General features: G+C 35.7%; 1 protein-coding gene across 4 annotated transcripts in view; it reads left to right on the top strand.

Moving 5' to 3' along the window:
* Ttc28 (tetratricopeptide repeat domain 28) overlaps window positions 1-17,170 on the top strand; it is an 818,517-nt gene that overhangs the window by 364,915 nt on the left and 436,432 nt on the right. The window lies entirely within an intron of this gene.

The raw sequence follows: 17,170 nt of genomic DNA, 5'->3' as shown, positions 1-17,170 counted from the left end.
CCTACCTCCCCAAGGGGTTAATGGGCTCCCTGCCGCTGGCAGCCGCTACCCCAGGGCCCCGCTGGGGGGCGAGCAGCCCCAGCACAAGCGCCCAGCAGCTGGTTCCGGGGCTGCTGGCTGCGGGCCTCCCACCCGAGCGCCTGAGGCCCGACCGCGGGGCCTTCAGCCCGGGTTGAGCGGCCTCATGGGCCACTGTGAGTGCACCGGCCATTGTGCACGGGCGAGTGTCTGTGCGTGTCCGCGTGCGCTGCGCGTGTGCATCGATCGTGGGCTAAGGGGGGAGGGGGCATTTGCTTTTTTGCGAGATTATTTCCTAATATGGCTCCTTTGTTGAGAACTCAGGAAAAAAAATTCTAGTGGTTATATCAAAATAAATTGCTATTGGTCCCAGAAATAACGTTTCTAAATGTGGGACTGGTCCCTACCCCGGGATGTTGAGGGAAAAAGAGAGCTTTCTTGAAGTTGTTGGCAGCTGTACATTTGGCTAGGGCTCCTTTTTGCTAACTTGTCGGACTGCTGCTAACTGTTAGGTGAACCCAGTGGTTCACTGCATAGAGGGACTCCCCCCATACTTCATTTGGCAGTGGTTTTTATTGACATTCTTCTGAAGGAAAATATAGCAAACTGAATGTGCTGTGCCCCTTCCCGGCCGCGACCTGTGTCTATTAGCAGCTGTCTGGTTTTTTACTTGAACTAACTAAACTGACTCTTTTCTTTGTGCCATAATGTGAGATGCCGAGTTTTACATCAGAGCTGAAATAGAAATCATGTGTGAAATGCTTGAGACGATACTGTGCATTTATTTTACCGCTGGAGTACCTAACAAACACTACCTTGGTATAGCCGAGTGAATGGAAGGGTTTTCTTTGATATCTAATTGATGAGATTTTTGTCCTGTGACATTGCCTTTTCTACTTCATCTTAAAGTCAGACTCTCTCTCATGTATTTGTTCTTATCATAGAGCTTCTTTCAGTGAGACTGGTTTCATTTACAGTACTTTTGTTCAGAGAGCCATGTGTTCCCCACCCTTGGCCCCCAATAAAAATAGGATGAGGAAAACCCATGGAAGAAACCATATAATTAAGCTACTTAAACAGATGCTCTATATTCCTAAAGTCTTCCATTTCTACTATATTTGTAAATTGAATATTTATGAGTAGTAGTTTAAAGATGTCTGCAAACTGTGCATTTATAAATGTCTGTTTTTTCTATTTTACCCAATATGCAGTAACTCATGTGGTTATGTCTGTGGAAACCCCTCTGGGTACTAGTATTGCTTGAACCACGGAAGTATTATTCTTGGCAGTCAGGTGGATTTCTGGACTCTGGAAGATTCTGTTTCAAGTGTTAGGATTCACTCTGCAGTATTTACCCACCGAGTGATGCTTAGATTGCTATTCCAGAAGCTTGTATTTATTCACTGTATTCATAATCTCCAATCATCATGTTGTAAGGATCCAGATATAATTCTGCAGAGTTCATAGGGGATTGAGAAAAATAAGCTAAGAAATCAAACATTGTGTAATTATTTGGTGGGTAGCATGAGAAAAATTTTTGCTTCTTCTCCCTTGGAAAGGAAAGCTACCTTGGAAAATACTTGATATTCAGCTCCAATAGGGCACCAGTAAGGCTTTACAAAGATTAGGTTTATTTTCTTACTCTTGCCAGAATACTCACATGCTCAGATCATTGCCATGGTTTCTGGCTGGATCTGCTAATACATTTGTAGTGGTACAGTCACATGCCATGTGTTTTACCAAACTGTTTCATAAAATCCATTTATACTACATATGAAAAGAGATACTGCACTGATGGGATTTTAACAAAGCTAGGAAGATCAGCAGGAGAATGTTGCCCCAAGCAGTGTTTGTCTGCAGCTGGCTTCAGGACTAGGAATGGTTAGTAGTTTGCTGTCCTGGTGTCCTGTCAGTCACACTAGTTTTGGTTTTTCTAAATTCTGGGAGTTATTACAAGAGTGATTGTAGATTACACATTTCTTTGTTTCTGAGCATGCAGCTAAGGTACATGACTGAAGGGGAGCTCTTTCCTCTTTGCTTACTAGATCAGTTAAATTTAATGCTTAAAACAAGCTTGTTAAACATATAAGTCAGGTGTATTCTATTAGGGTCAGATGCCTTTTTGAAGAGAAACCCTCAAAACATGATTCATCATGTTTTGCCCCTAGGACAGTGAAGCACTTCAGACCCAGTTGTCTAGAGTAGAATATAAGGGGCCTCCAATCAAGAGCCATGTAGTTCCCTTAAAAAGCAAAATTTGTAGGTATATAGTCATCACTAAACTTGTCAAGTTGTATACATTAAATACAGGCAGTCTTTTCCATGTCTATTATACTTTGAGATAAAATATTATATATTTGTTTAAAACTTATTTTTCACCTTGGGTATGCAAAATATGAACACAGAATGTTTATTTCTTTACTTTGTAGTTTACAAATATACAAAATGGAAGATATGCAGTAAGGGTTTTAAAAATAGCAATATTTTGAGCAGTTGTCCTGACCTTATTATCCTAAGTATGCCATTTAATATCATGGAAACTACAGCTACCATATTTTTAGGCACCTGCTGCATGCTAGGCATATCTAATTGGGACACATGCCTTCATTTCATTCTCACCCAATGAGGTGGTAAATGTTTAGGGTTCACATTTTGCAGATCAAGAAACTGAGTTTTAGAGAGGTGAAGTGACTGATCCAGAGTCACACAACATGACAGGGCCAGCCCTGAGCCTTTAAAACATGTTCTTCACCCTGTACTTAGGACTTGGATTACCAGGGCTCTTTACCCAAGAACAAGTTGAGATGACTTTGCTGTATGACAGCCAGAGGTTTGCTCCCTCAGTTCTAGGCACCAGAACCAAGATGACCTTCTCCATTCCCAAATCTGTTTTCCTCTTTGAGAAGCACAGTGGTTTTTACCTTCTTCTGAATATTTGGAGCACTCTTTAGGCTGTCACTGTCTTTTATTAAGTGGGATCTCTTCTCTTCATGCATAAGTCCCTATTTACTTATATTTATATCTGGCCTGCTCATTATACTTCTTGTTTCTTACATTGAGGAACCACACTTCTTTTTTTGGTGTCAAAGATAAAGTATTTGCTCAATACTATTTTATAAACTTGTATTTTTAGACTTAGTTGTGTTTCAGTTAATTCATAATATTGTACAATAGTAAATTATTAAAGAAACCCAGAATATTTTTACACTCATAATCTTTACAGACATCAGGGAGGGGTCTGACATTCTGTAGAAAATCTCCCTGAAAGTCAGGATTAAGTAAAAACAGAGCAAAACAACAACAGCAAAACAAAAACCAAACAAAAAACCAAACAAACAGGCTTTATAAACTCAGTTCTTGATTCAATGTCATGATCCTTTTATTCATGTAACTGAATTGGCCATGAAAAATTTTTATTTCACCTTAAAAGTCTATCATGCAGCACATTATTTTTATCTTGTATTTGCAGAAATGGTAATTAAAATGCTCATCTCATAGGAATATGTTTGTTTATAATTCTGAAGTGATTTCTGCTCTTTAAAACCCAAGGATTAGTATCAGATATCACTGTATAAATAAAACTGCAGTCAAAACCTCCTGGAAAGCTACTGTTGATTGAATTTTTCATTGCTCATCTAATGTTATTTTACTGTTCACACATAATAAAAGATCATTAATGGGAATGTCACATAAGCTACATTAATTATATCATTTGAGAATCATATGATACATTATCTTGTTATACTTGTCACATTAATAAAATGTGAATCTAGCTTCTTAATAACTTCTCTGATAGCACTTTATTTTGAAAGCTTGTTTGGAAGCTCACTTGTGAGGATTATGTCCTGTATGTGTATTTCTTAGAATAGCTTATTTTACAAAACAGTGTATTTCAAATCCCCACATTTTTTCTATGATGAAGTATTTTGTTTCTGGATTGCATATAAGGCTTAGTTTCAATTTTAATACAACTATACTAAATTATCACTTGTCTGAATGCTGTGCAGTTCCTATGTTACTCATTTTGGGTCATAGCTTGTTTCATAGTATAAAATCAGACCTGAAGAATTAGCATTATGGATGAAAGTAGTTATACAGCATACAGCAGTCTTAGAAGTTTCATGATAGTGGTCTTTCTGCAAATTCCATTCCCAGATTGGTGCAGTCTATGGTATAGGCCCAGATTTTGGTTCTGGCATTTCCTTTGACATGTCCTTGGGCAAGTCATTTAATCTTTCACATCTGACTCCCCATTGTTATAGTTTAGCGCCTCATTATCACTTGCTGGATCTATTGCAAATGACATCTCAGTGATTTTTCTTTTTCTAGTCTCTTTTTTCCCCTCTGGTTTCCTCTTCTTATTCCTTCCAAGTAATTGCTTAAATGAATACATCTGCTCACATTACTCACCTTGTTAAAGCCCTGCCTTGTGTCTGCATTATCTAACAGAAGTCTCCAAGTGGTTTAAGGACAGCCCTAGCTTGGGGTAGGAGGTTGCTGTACTAGGAAATGATAGTTTGTCACTTGCTTTCTTGCTTGTGCAGAGGCCAAAGGGATTCTCAGTGGTGTACACTCATTATTCACATCAATCATTTGTTCATTTTCAGTGTTTTGTGACATATTGTAGTTTTCATTATAAAGGATCTACATTAATCAATTCATTTTATTATAAAGAAGATTAAGAAAAATGATAGCTGTAATATGGATTATGTAGTGAGGAAGAAAATTGGCTCTAATGCTAGATTGCCTGAATTGCAACTCAGCCTCTAAGTAGCTGTATAGCCAAGTTAACACTTAATCTTTCTGTACTTCAGAGATCTTGGCCATTTAATGTGAATGACACCTAACTCTTAGTATAACTTTGAGGATATAATACAAAATGCTTACAAGAGACATATAAAAACCACTTACTGTGTTTTTCCGTGTAGCATAATGATACCCTACAGCCTAGCTGGACATGGTTCACTAGGTTTTTTTTTCTCTGCCTAGAATGCCTTCTCCTCCTTAGATGGTCCTTCTGTAAGCAATACTCACATTGCTGAGCATAGTTGGTCATACTCCCTCCCCCCGGCCATTAGTTGTACAGGCCACAGACCAAGCCCTGTAACTATAACTATCAGTATGGCTGTCTCTACCAGCTTAAGATTCTATGAAGGCATAGGCACAGAGGAGGAGCAGAATAAGTGAATGTTTGAAGAAATGAATACATTTATGGAATGAGATGCTTATTGATTTTTCTACCAGTTGGCAAGATCCTTTAACCTGCCAGTTATTGGAAATTCCTAGTTTACAAGTTTATGTGTAGCTATTTCTTATCCTTCAGAATGCCATATTGAATAAAAGTGAAGGGATCCCATTAAAGGGATGATTTGGACTATGTGTCCTTTTTTGGGCGGTGTGGTTTATGGGACAGAGTTTTGACTGTAGTTCAGCCTGGCCTTGAACTCACTTTGTAGCCCAGGCTAGTCTCAAACTCACAGTGATCCTACTGCTTAGCCTCTGAATGCTGGGATTACAGGTGTGCACCAGCACTTCTTGCTAGGACTATGTACCTTTTAAAGGTAAAGTCAGTTATGAAGTGGCAGTTGCATAGCATCATGAATGTAACAAATGTCACTAAAATATGTACTTTTTAAATTTTATTTTATGTTATTGAGAAACAAGTAGCAATAAGACAGTTTCAAAACTGATTAATAAGACAGTTTCAATGATTAATACATTATACATTGTTATATTCTTAGTGGTTGTACATAGTACAAGATGCAGACAGGATATCCTGTCCAAACACTATTAGTGAAAATCTTTCTTCTCATTGAATTAAGCAAAAGTAGCTGTATATCTTTCCTAACTATTCTGCATATACAGATACAAAATGGTCTTCCTTTGTATCCCATTATTTTGTTTGGTCCTGTCAGAGATGTATTCCATTGGCCTCTAAATACTGTAGGTGTGTGAATTCAGCAAAACAATCCAACACAGTCCAGCACTCCACAATAGTAGTGGGTTATCCACAGAAGTTGTCGACTTGAGCTTTTCACAGCTCAGCATATTAATATGGCTTTACTTTATATACCTCGTTAAAATATGTACTTTAATATGATTAATTTTATGTTGTGTGAATTTCACCTCAATTTAAAAGGGCAAACATTAATTGTGACACATCTCACACTGATCATAAGATGTTGGAGCTACAGTGAGTGTCATGATTATAAACAACTACAGTAAATCTTCATTTCCTTTAGCCCTAAATATTTTTGATTCTGTAAATTTGGTCGTCTATAGACAGTGACTTCCAGGAGAGTTCAAGAAGTTTGGAATAGTTGATAGACTTGACAAGAAGTGAGGGAAGTCAGTGATGAAGAAATCTGAGCTGGCACCTTGACTGTTCAGGAGCTAGCCAGTAAACATTGCCAGTGTGAAAGGCTACAGAGTTTAATTGGCCCAGCTTCAAGAAAGGGTGCCAGCAGCCACCTTCATTTTGCTAGTCAGTCACAGCGATGACATGCTGTGGAAAATACAGCGGAAGCAAGAGGAAACCTGAAATCCCGGCTGGTCCTGTCAGCTCCAGCTTCCACAGTGAATTCATTATATCATTAATAACAATGTGTGTCTGAGCTTTAGGACTTTGCTTTTATTGATGTGCTAAAACCATGTAGCTTTATTGAAAGCTATAAAAATTATATCATTTAACTGACATTTTCAGGATTTATATGAAGCTTTTGTTCAGAACTTTTTTGTTAGCCACCCCACTTTAGGTTTTCATGTTAAGAAGTGTTCTCGCATTCTCATGTATCTGAGCCATTTAACTATATTCTTTTTAAAGCTTACTTTGCCCTTTCGATTACTCTGTTAGAGTGTTTTGTCTTTGATATTTTGAGAATTCTCTCCTTTTTGCATCTATTGTAAGAAATATAAAATTGTATCCTTATACTTTCTGTGTAAGCAGATATTTCTTAAAAAGATACATGAAACAAGCTTGATAGCATTTGTCAAAGCTACACATAAGCTATATTTCTTAGCTTATACTATTAAAGAATGAAATCCCCCAGCATATACTTGGTTATCAAGCCAGTGTCTATTAATAAGTGTATCCATATTTCCAGCATCATTTACTTTGTGGAAGGTAATATTTTGCCTTACATCATGTTGGAAGGACTGAGACTTTTGAAAGCACAGATATTAGGAAAGTCTAAGTAGAGAAGCAGTTAACATTTGGAAAAAGGAGTCCAGTTGAATTGAGAACGAGTAGGTTATTGTGGGAACTCAGTGTCTGGACACACACTCTTTAAACATACAATACACATAGACTCGAAACTCAAAAGGTAAGAGAGGAGAATAGGGAAATAAAAAACCACAAGCAAAATTTGCTTGTTGTGCTTTAATTTTATGTTGGCATAACTATACATAAATACTTTTTTTAAATGGATAAATGATTCTTTATTCTGTTTGTCCAGCATAAGTCTTCCTTGTTTTAAGCAAAATAAAAATGTAATATCTTAAATTTGAACATAAACTGAATGCCAAGTTCTTTCACATAATTAGATTTTTTTCCAATAGAGAGTAGGCTGGAGAAAGAAAAGATAAAATAAAATTCACTTTATTATTAAAATTATTGCTAATAATTTTGATAAATTTAGGTAGGTTGATCCATGTGAAATTGCTTATGCATGACCATCTTTGATCTACAAAGATAGAAGTTTACTATGGTTTAAAAAGTATTTGGGGAGCCGGGGAGATGGCTCAGTAGAATAAGCGCTTGCCTGGCAAGCACAAGGGCCTGATCAGGTTCAATCACCGGTTCCGCAAAAAAAAAAAAAAAAAAAAAAAAAACAACAACAACAGAAACATGGCCCCAAATTTTGGGCCTGGGGAGATGGCTCAGTGGAATAAGCGCTTCCCTGGCAAGCACAAGGGCCTGAGTTCAATCCCCGGTTCTGCAAAAAAAAAAAAAAAAAAAAAAAAAAAAAAAATTACCTGGCATTTTAATGCAAGGATCTGAGTTCAATCCCTGGTTCTGCCAAAAAAAATAAATAAAAATAAAAAGAAATCCCTGGTACTGCAAAAAACGAATGAACGAACAAAAAACCAAACCAAACCAAAACAAAAGTATTTTGGAGGGAAGTATAAATTGTGATGATACATATTAAAATTAAGGCTAAAATGTGTTTGGAGGACTATGGATTTTAATACTCCTTGCTCACTTTGGTGCCCATGGAAAATCACTGCACTAATTTTAGTTTATCTGTAGTATTCTTATGAATTTCCTGGTAAATCAAATTTTATATATTAGTTGCCAACCTTTTACGAACTTCAGCCATTCTAATGTGAAATTTTCTAAAACAAATTACATATTTTCTACTTTTTATACTAATAAAGATTTAACATTTTCTTTTGATTACATAGGATTACTATTACAAACACAAACAATTTATTTTTTAATATTTGTTCATTTATTTATTTATCAGTACCGGAGATTGAACTCAGGACCTTGCACTTGCCAGGCAAGCACTTATTCTATTGAGCTGTCTCTCCAGTCTTCAACAGACAATTTATTGAACTACCATAACATAGAAATCTCATAGGAGCTTTTAAAAGAATGTAGTATTATCTGTTGTTATACTGAATGACCCCAGATTTATTTATTTGTTATTTTTTGGTATGGGAATAGGTAAAACTCAAGACCTTGCTCTTGCCAACCAGGCACTGTGCTGCTGAACTACTTCCCTGACATTTTGTTTCTCGTGAAATAGTTTAATACATTTTTTTGGCACAGCTTTTACTTTTGTTTTCATGTTACTCAAAGTAATACTACTAACATGTAGGTTCATCAATGATCTGTTTGTTGAAAAAGAACAAGCAGCTTCAGGTAAGCAAACTTTTAAAAAGTGAACATGTAGAATTCATTATATCGAATAGTAAATCTATTCAGATATTTTGAAACCTAAGTAAAAAAAAATTAAAGCTTGACATTTTTTCTTATATTTGAAATTTCTGGTTTTAGACTGTGTTGTACATAGCTGAGGTAGTGATGTTTTGATGGGTGAGCATAATTTATTATGCTGGTGATTAGCTAATATTAGATACATTTGAGGATGCATCATCACAAGGATGGAAAACATTTTGAATTATGTGGTAAAAATCGACAGTAGTTGTCAGTCCTATTTTTGCTTTGGTGTATCTGTCTTGGCATTTTTTCCAGCAATTTAATTAGATACACTGTAATTGAGAAACAAAAATATGAGACTGCCAAGTATGATGCATGTCTGTAGTTACAGGCACTCAGGAAGCTGAGGCAGGGGGAACAGTAGAGCCCTAGAGTTCAGGGCCAGCCTGACCAACATAGCAAGATTTCCTCTCAGAACAAAGTAAGCAAACAAACAACAAAAGCCACTACAGACGGAACTGGTAAGAATGGTTTATGTGGTAGGTAGAATTACATATCCTAGAAGCATATGCAATTGCCTTTGAGAAGAAATGACCAAGGAACCCAAGTTATCAATTAAAAATTAATATTAAGTTAAATACTGTTAATTAAAATTATTTATTACTGTAATATTTATTTTAAATAGTCATTTGTGTTTTAGCCTAGGCTTGCTTTACTGTATCTATAGTGCTTAAATTAGTTTTATAAAACCCTAAAATATTTTAAAAGTACTAGAGGGCAAAGTGGTTCTGTGGGTCATCTGCTATTGAGAAGTGGCTCCTGAGTTGAGGAGTGACTGTGTCCACTGGGATCTTCTTCTTCTGCTTCCTTTCTAGAAGTTGGCATCTAGATTTGGGTTTGTTCAAAAGACAAGACAGGTAACTACATGTTATTTTGAAGACATAGAGAAGTTTATTTGCTTTCAGGTATATATGACTTATTTTTCTAAATTTCCTTTGTGGTGAGACTTTAAGAATCCATTGCAAAGTGCAAATATAGTAGTAGCATTTGTTTGTACTTACCTCTGCTGGTCTGTCACCCTGGAACAATTTAAGAAATGAGATCCCTATAACCACTTGATAGAGTTACTGGGAAGTATCATGAAATGTCAAAGCCACAGTCACTGAGGAGCCTGCTTAAGGTGGTGATGGGCATACTGTGGAGAGAAGCTTGGGTGCCAAGAAGCTACATGAAAAGGGTCTGCACTTCTGTCACAGGACAAGTAGGTAGTAATAGAGGATGTTTCCCACAGTTTTCATATACTTCATAACTTCAAGGGAGGACCTTTTGTACATAGTGCCAAAGAACCAAGAGGGTAAGGAGAACAATGAATGGGTACTATAATTAGTAAAGGTAGAATAACTTACATGGAAAATTAAAAATTTCTGTCAGTTATCACAAATACAAAATAGACATCATTGATAAGTAGATCTTAACTAAATATACTGTTACTGATATTATTTCTGATGCTAGTCATGACCCTCAAGAAATTTTAATGAGCTGTATAAATGTTATTCTATTTATAGTGTTGATGAGATAAATAATTAAGAAGAACTGAACCATTATGAGGCCACTGAGCCATCTCCCCGGCCCCATGCCCAGTTTAAAGCTAAGTTTTATTTGCTTGTTTGCTTTGGTTTGTTTAGTTTTTTATAGTAATGGAGCTTGAATCCAGGCTCTGGTGCATGATAGACAAATGCTACAGTGCTAAGCTACATCTCTGGCATATAAAGCTAATTTTTAAATATTTTTAATCTTTAGAGTGTACTGCTGACATTTAAATGTTGATTAAGAGAGGATAAAAATATAGAAAAACTGAGTATATTTATCTTTTTATTTAAAAATGAAGCATAAAACTCTAACCTTAACAGATACCAAGGATGGACTCTTATGTTACAAGTTATTGACTGTACAAATACATATGGAAGTATAATGAGTATTTCTACTCACTTGGCCTGGGAGTGTAGCTGCATGGTGAGTCTTGCCTACATATGTGAGGTTGAGGAGGCCCTATGTTCCATTCCTAGTACAAATAAGCTAGGGAAGATTAATAGACATGGAAGTTATAATCTCACGATGGGTAAATGTTAAATACTAATATAATGTACAGTTTTTGTTAAACTATATACTTATTTTCTGTAGCCATTTTAGAGATCATTTCAGTTATCCTCTTCTATGTGGGAGCAATTTTAAAAATCAAATTTATTTTAAGTGATCATATTATAGTAAACATTTACTATGGTTGTGTGTGAGATAGATATAAATAAAATAAATTTCTCAGTTTATAGTCTTTGAAAAGGTAAGATAAGTGTACAAATACCTGAAATGTGAGGTACCGCATGTTAAGTATCACCAGTGTGTCAGAGTGTTCTCTGGAGAGTGAAGAAAAGGAGAAAGCACAGCTGAGTTGGGTGGGAGAGGGGGAGAGGTTTAGAGATAAGGGCAGAAGTGAATAGGCTGAGAGTCTTCATGGTGGAGTACCCTTTCAAGTGGATTTGAAAGGTTAGTTGACTTTTACTAGGCAGTGAGGAGGCCATTGTAAGCAGTGAGAATAATATCGTGAACGGCAAGCTTGGGGTATTTTTTTTTTTCTTTCCCCAGTGGTAAGGAATTCCTATTTGGCTGAAAAATGAACTTCAAATGCCAGCTGAAATCCAGACGGGTAATTGCCCCAAAGATGGTGAAATTAGGTTTTCACATGCTTATTCTCCTTCTAATGTCCAATGAGTAACGGGCTTTTCTCACATGTTCATATTAAAGGAAAATGAAAAACTGAGTAGGTTACAAATGATAGAATTTTACTTGGCTCTGCAAGGGTTTTTGTAAATACTACAGCAGCTGTTTACATGTTTTTCATGATTGCCCCATGCATATCAGAATGATTTTCTCCATTGTTTCATACATAAACCCACATTTGATTCAAGTTTATCTTTGAATGTTTGCCATTCTCATTTTGTTTGTACTCCTTTGGGTAATATTAGTTACCTGATGAGGAGAATTTCACAAATTTGGAATTCCAAGCTCTTCCAACTTCAGAATGCTTTCCTACGCATATTGTGTGGTACCAATAATCAGTTTGAGGTCTGTAGCACAATTACAAAGCAATAATCTATCCTGTATTTCCAAATAAAGTATTTGAAGGGAATGATATTTGCAGAATGTGCTATAGTGGTAAATTTAGAGAGTACAAGATAATTACTTGTAATTATGGCAATTTCAGTGAGGGGAATCATCTTAATTTGTTCCTACTAAGAAATAGAATTGCTCTACTCATAGCATTTGAATCCTTTTAGGAGATTAATGCTGTGTGCCTTCATTACTTTGAATGGACATTACTGCTTTTCACTACATCTGAAATTACCCCTTTAATTCACACTTCTGTTTGAATTTTCATTAAATGCAGGCTTCACTTTAAAAAAATCATATTCTAGAGCCCTTGTTGGAGAGAACTTACAGGTCCATTCTAAGAGAATAATACATATCTACTAGGAGAATAAATCCATAAAGAAGCCATAGTCTGGATTGTGAAAAGAGTTTTTAACTCATGTGTGGAGTATTCTCCTGTCATGCCATTCCCTGAAGATTTTAAATTTTAGATGGCCTTTAGGCTGATAAGTAATTGCCATGGCTTAAAAGGAATGCTCCATCTCTGGGCACTTTTGTGAAGACAGAATTTTGATGACTGTTTTATTTTTAAGTATTTAATTATACCATCTGGGAAAGGTAGTCTGTGTGTAACATACAATAGAGAAATTGAAGTGGGAAGAATGGGTTTACAGTGGAATATAGTTAGTTAGAAAGAATATTGAAAAAGAAATGATGGACATGGTTAGATTGGTGATGGATAAATACAGAAAGTAAACTCATGCTTTACACAAACTTATGGTTGTGTAAAGAAATAAATGACTCCAGGCTTTGGAGCTGCTGGGAGGGGTTCAAAAATACTTGAGGTTTTTTGTTCTTTTTTTTCAGTTAATACCTATTTTTTTTTAACACTGCACAGGAATTTCTTTTGCCTGAGAATCAGTTGAAGCCAGTGTACTAGTGCTGGAATTTTTATTCCTTATGTTAGTGGTGTTCAAACATATGAAGACACTTCAATGTTTGCAATCTGGGAGAGAAGAAGGGGATTTGACCATCATTCCTCAGTAGCAATCAGTAGCCATCCTTGAGTGTGGTAGTTTTATGTAGGACCAGGCAGATCTAGTGAGACATAGAATCTACAGATGGTTCCAAACTCTTTTTTGATGTGTTCACCCTCTAGTATGGTCAGAACTTGTGGTCAAAACTTACTGTCAAAGTTGCATGAATGGGTTGAATAATTACTTCAATATTCAGTTATTGTAGGTCTACTGTGTGTCAGATGCTGGATATTTATATCTTTTTTTTTTTTTTTTAGAACTTTCAACCACTACATTTTATTTATTTTTATTTATTTATTTATTTAACATTTATTTAGTGTGTGTGTGTGTGTGTGTGTGTGTGTGTGGCCAGCTCAGCCCACCAGGGGGCGCGGCTGGCTGGCATGTGGTGCTGGAGGATCGAACCGCGGTCCCTGTGCTTTGCCAAGCTTGTTCCAAGTAGGTGCTTTAGACCACTGAGTCATCTCTCCAGCCCCTGGATATTTATATCATAATGAGTGAAAAAATTGATTAACAGTAATGGTGATGCTATCACTTCAAAATTTGGGGTGCTTCAGCTTAATTTTCTGAGTTCTGAATTTAAGAGAATCCATTAGCTTTCTGAATATATGCTTGCTAATAATTTATGAAGGGTTAGACCTTGAGGATGCAGATTTAGAACTAATATGATCACCATTCGCAAGGATCTTACAGCATGGACAGGAAGTCAGATGAGAAAATGAATTATAGCAGTACAATATGGTAACAGTGGTACCACATAAAAGGGGCTGTGGGAACAATGAAGAATGGGAGAAAGGAAGAGGAAGAGGTGATATGAACCAAACATTGACCTATGTCTTTACATTTCTAGGTTAATAACCATCATGCATTTCCGCAGTATACACTTTTTTTATCCCTTTATCTTCAAAAATAGCCAGAATTAATTTTAAAATCTTTACCATTTCAAATTCATTTGTTATTTATCATATTGTTATTTATAGCTTAATTTCCTCTTAAATACTTTGACAAGATAAATGTGTATTTTCTACATTATTCACTTCTGATTTCAGTTGAGTTCTTAACATAGGTTGAAAAAATAGTTGAGTGTCTCTTATCCAAAATGCTTGGGACCAGAAGTGGTTTGGATTTTAGATTTTTTCATCAGATTTTAGAATATCTGCAGGTATATATGAATGGCATCCAAGTCTAATCACAGAATTACCTTTTGTATATACCCAGGCTGAAGGAACTTTTGTACAGCATTTTTAGTGTACATATATTTTAACTGTGACTCATCAAATGGGTCAAGTGTGTAATTTTCCACCTTAGTATCATATAGGTATTAAAAAAGTTTCAGATTTTCTTTCCTTTTTTTCAGATTTTCTAGCATTGTCAATTTCAGATTTTTAGATTTGGGATGCTCACCCAATATGACTGATGCTGTGACTGCTTTTCCTTATGTTATACTATTCTCCTTTTCCCCAATACTTTAGTTTTATAAACTTTTTGATTATATGATGCCTTCATTAATTTAGGAGAGCAGTTTTTATAATATATTGTACAGGATTCATTAAAGAAAAAATTGAATTGTTAAAGTTTACAAGAGTTAAATATACTGTCTTTTTTATGGAGATTCATTTGACACATCTTAAACATTCAGAGAATTCCTAGAATTAAAAGACTTTTTTTTTTTACTCCTAGCACTGCAAAAAAGAGTACAGCTTAAAAAAATATATGCGTTTTGGGAATTACTTTCTTAATGTATCTTTGAGAATTCATACATATAGTCAGTATGGAAGTAATCTATTCTTCTTATGGTTGAAATTAGCTGGAAGGAAATAGAAGAAAGGGTGCAAGAGAAGAATATAAAATGAGAAGACTTCTCTGTAGGCATAAAGAAATGGAAGAGAAAAATTTTGGTAGTGCAGAAAAGTAAAAAGAAAATGTTATCTTATGAAAGTTCAAAATGTTATTAAAATGTAACACTGCAAATCCATTTATCAGGCTCCTGAATTTAATATTCCCCAAGATACATGAAAATATTGCTAAGCACCAAAGTATATTTTCTAACATAATTTTTTTCACAGTGCTTAGAACATTTCCCTGCTGCTTTTCCTGAAAAGTCTTATCTATGAGTTTCACTTTATTACCACACAACTAAAATTTTTAACAATATAAAAGTAGATAAGAGAGTGTAGTTCTCTTAGCAAATTTCATGATTAGGAAAGCCTTTTCCTTTCTTGAGTGTTTAAAGGTTGATAAGTTTGAAGTGATGTGAAAAGGACTTGTAAGTATAATGTTGCCTATGATAATGTGATCTGTAGATCACATCAGGAGATGAATTGTCATTTGATGATTTTTTTAGGGGATTATTTTTATTTTTTTGGACCTCTAGTGAAAGAAAGGGCTATTTCTAAACTTGATTAGAAGGTTATTTAGTCTGTCAACATATCTTACCCGATAACTTAGTTAAGAACTGGATTTGGTGGGGGGAATATGACCTAACTATTCTCAGCAATAATATCCTGGTTAGAGGTTACTGATGGACCACCAGGTCATCCCCTTATGTCATAGCCACCCATGAAGTGGAAAGTAAGAAACTGAGGGAGTTGTGCAAATTCTTTCCGATTGGTATGTAGTTATTTTCGGAATTAGAATGGTCTGATCCAACTGCTTGAGCAAACCAACCATATGAATCTATCTTCTATATGAATCTATCTTCTAAATGAAGATAGTCAGAAAACTGACTGTGTAAGTCTCATATTCTTGCTTTCTTTCCCTCCTTCCCCTGTGTGTGTTAAATATATTGTACTTATAAAAAGGGTTTTTTGTTAACCTTGGCATTTTAAGTACTTTTTAAAGTGTTACCAGCTGAACTGAAGAAAACCAAAGGAAGATTTTGTTGTTTACGTGCATACTCACTAGGTTAAGTCACTCCTTGAACAAGTATTTCCTAAGTGCCTATTGAATTGTGGTGAGGAAAAACGCATAGCTGTAGGTGTTGGTAAGAATGTGACAGTCACTAGCAAATCAATGGCCTCCTGGAAAGTGAAACTGAAGAGCTGTTGTTTGGTACTGCTTTAGTGAGGAAGAGTTTTCTTTACCCTGTCCTCAAGGACTCTCTCCCATCATAGCTTGTCCTTTAAGGCTTAGCCAAATCCCCTTCACGACCCTCTTCCAGATCCACCATATGGAAATTAATCTCTTCTTTCTCTGTACACCTTTACCCTCATTAGAGCAATTATTGCATTTTGGTCAGTTGATCAGTGAATTGATTGATTAGTTAATTTGTTCTCCACAATACTGTATATCAGTTATTCAATATGTCACGAAGTTTGGTGATGAGTAAGACTCCATCCCTGCATTCAGGCAGCTAACTATGCATTCCTTTTATTGGCTGACATGGTTTCTCCCACTTGACCTTAAACCCTGAAGGGCAGCAATTGGCTATCATTCATCTCCCATGTGACTAGCAAAGTGCCTCACTTATAAAAGGCCTTTAACAGGTGTCTTTAAATATAAGAGTTTGTATTTGTTTTTCACATATAAGAGAACTGAAGATTCATTGATATTGATTCATTATAAATTAAATTTGTATAGCAGGCTTATATTAGAGGAAATCAGACACCTGACAAATTATTTTAAGTGGCATATTCAGCTGTATTTATTGAATCAGTAACAGAGTAACTTATAATCTTATATTAGCTTGCCAGCTCCTGAATTATTGTGTCTTTAGCTTATTTTAAAGAAACCAAATAACCAAAGAACTGTGTTTTAGAAAATATCATTTGTAGTAGAAACAAAAGGTTGAATCTTTGTTTATATGTATAATGATTTAGTAAGCAATTGAGTCAGATGTCAGAAGGCTTTTAGGTCACTGGCTGAGTAGCACTGTGGTTTATTATTTACCTTTTGCCTGCCACAAATGTTCTAATCCAAGAACCCAGAGTAAATGTTTGCAGAGGATCTTTACAATGCCTAAACAATGAAATAGTCACATGCTTTAGCGGTAGCAAAATTGAATGGCAAACAGCTGCCAGTAGCCATTCCTTAGTGATCTAATCCAGGAAGTTTGTGAAAGTAGAACATATGGATAGGGGCTAACTGG

This window comes from Octodon degus, unplaced genomic scaffold (assembly GCF_000260255.1).
Source record: "Octodon degus isolate 3935 unplaced genomic scaffold, OctDeg1.0 scaffold00021, whole genome shotgun sequence".
In the NCBI taxonomy this organism is placed as follows: domain Eukaryota; kingdom Metazoa; phylum Chordata; class Mammalia; order Rodentia; family Octodontidae; genus Octodon; species Octodon degus.
Note: the sequence above shows the minus strand (reverse complement) of the source record. Positions and strands in the feature narration are given on the sequence as shown.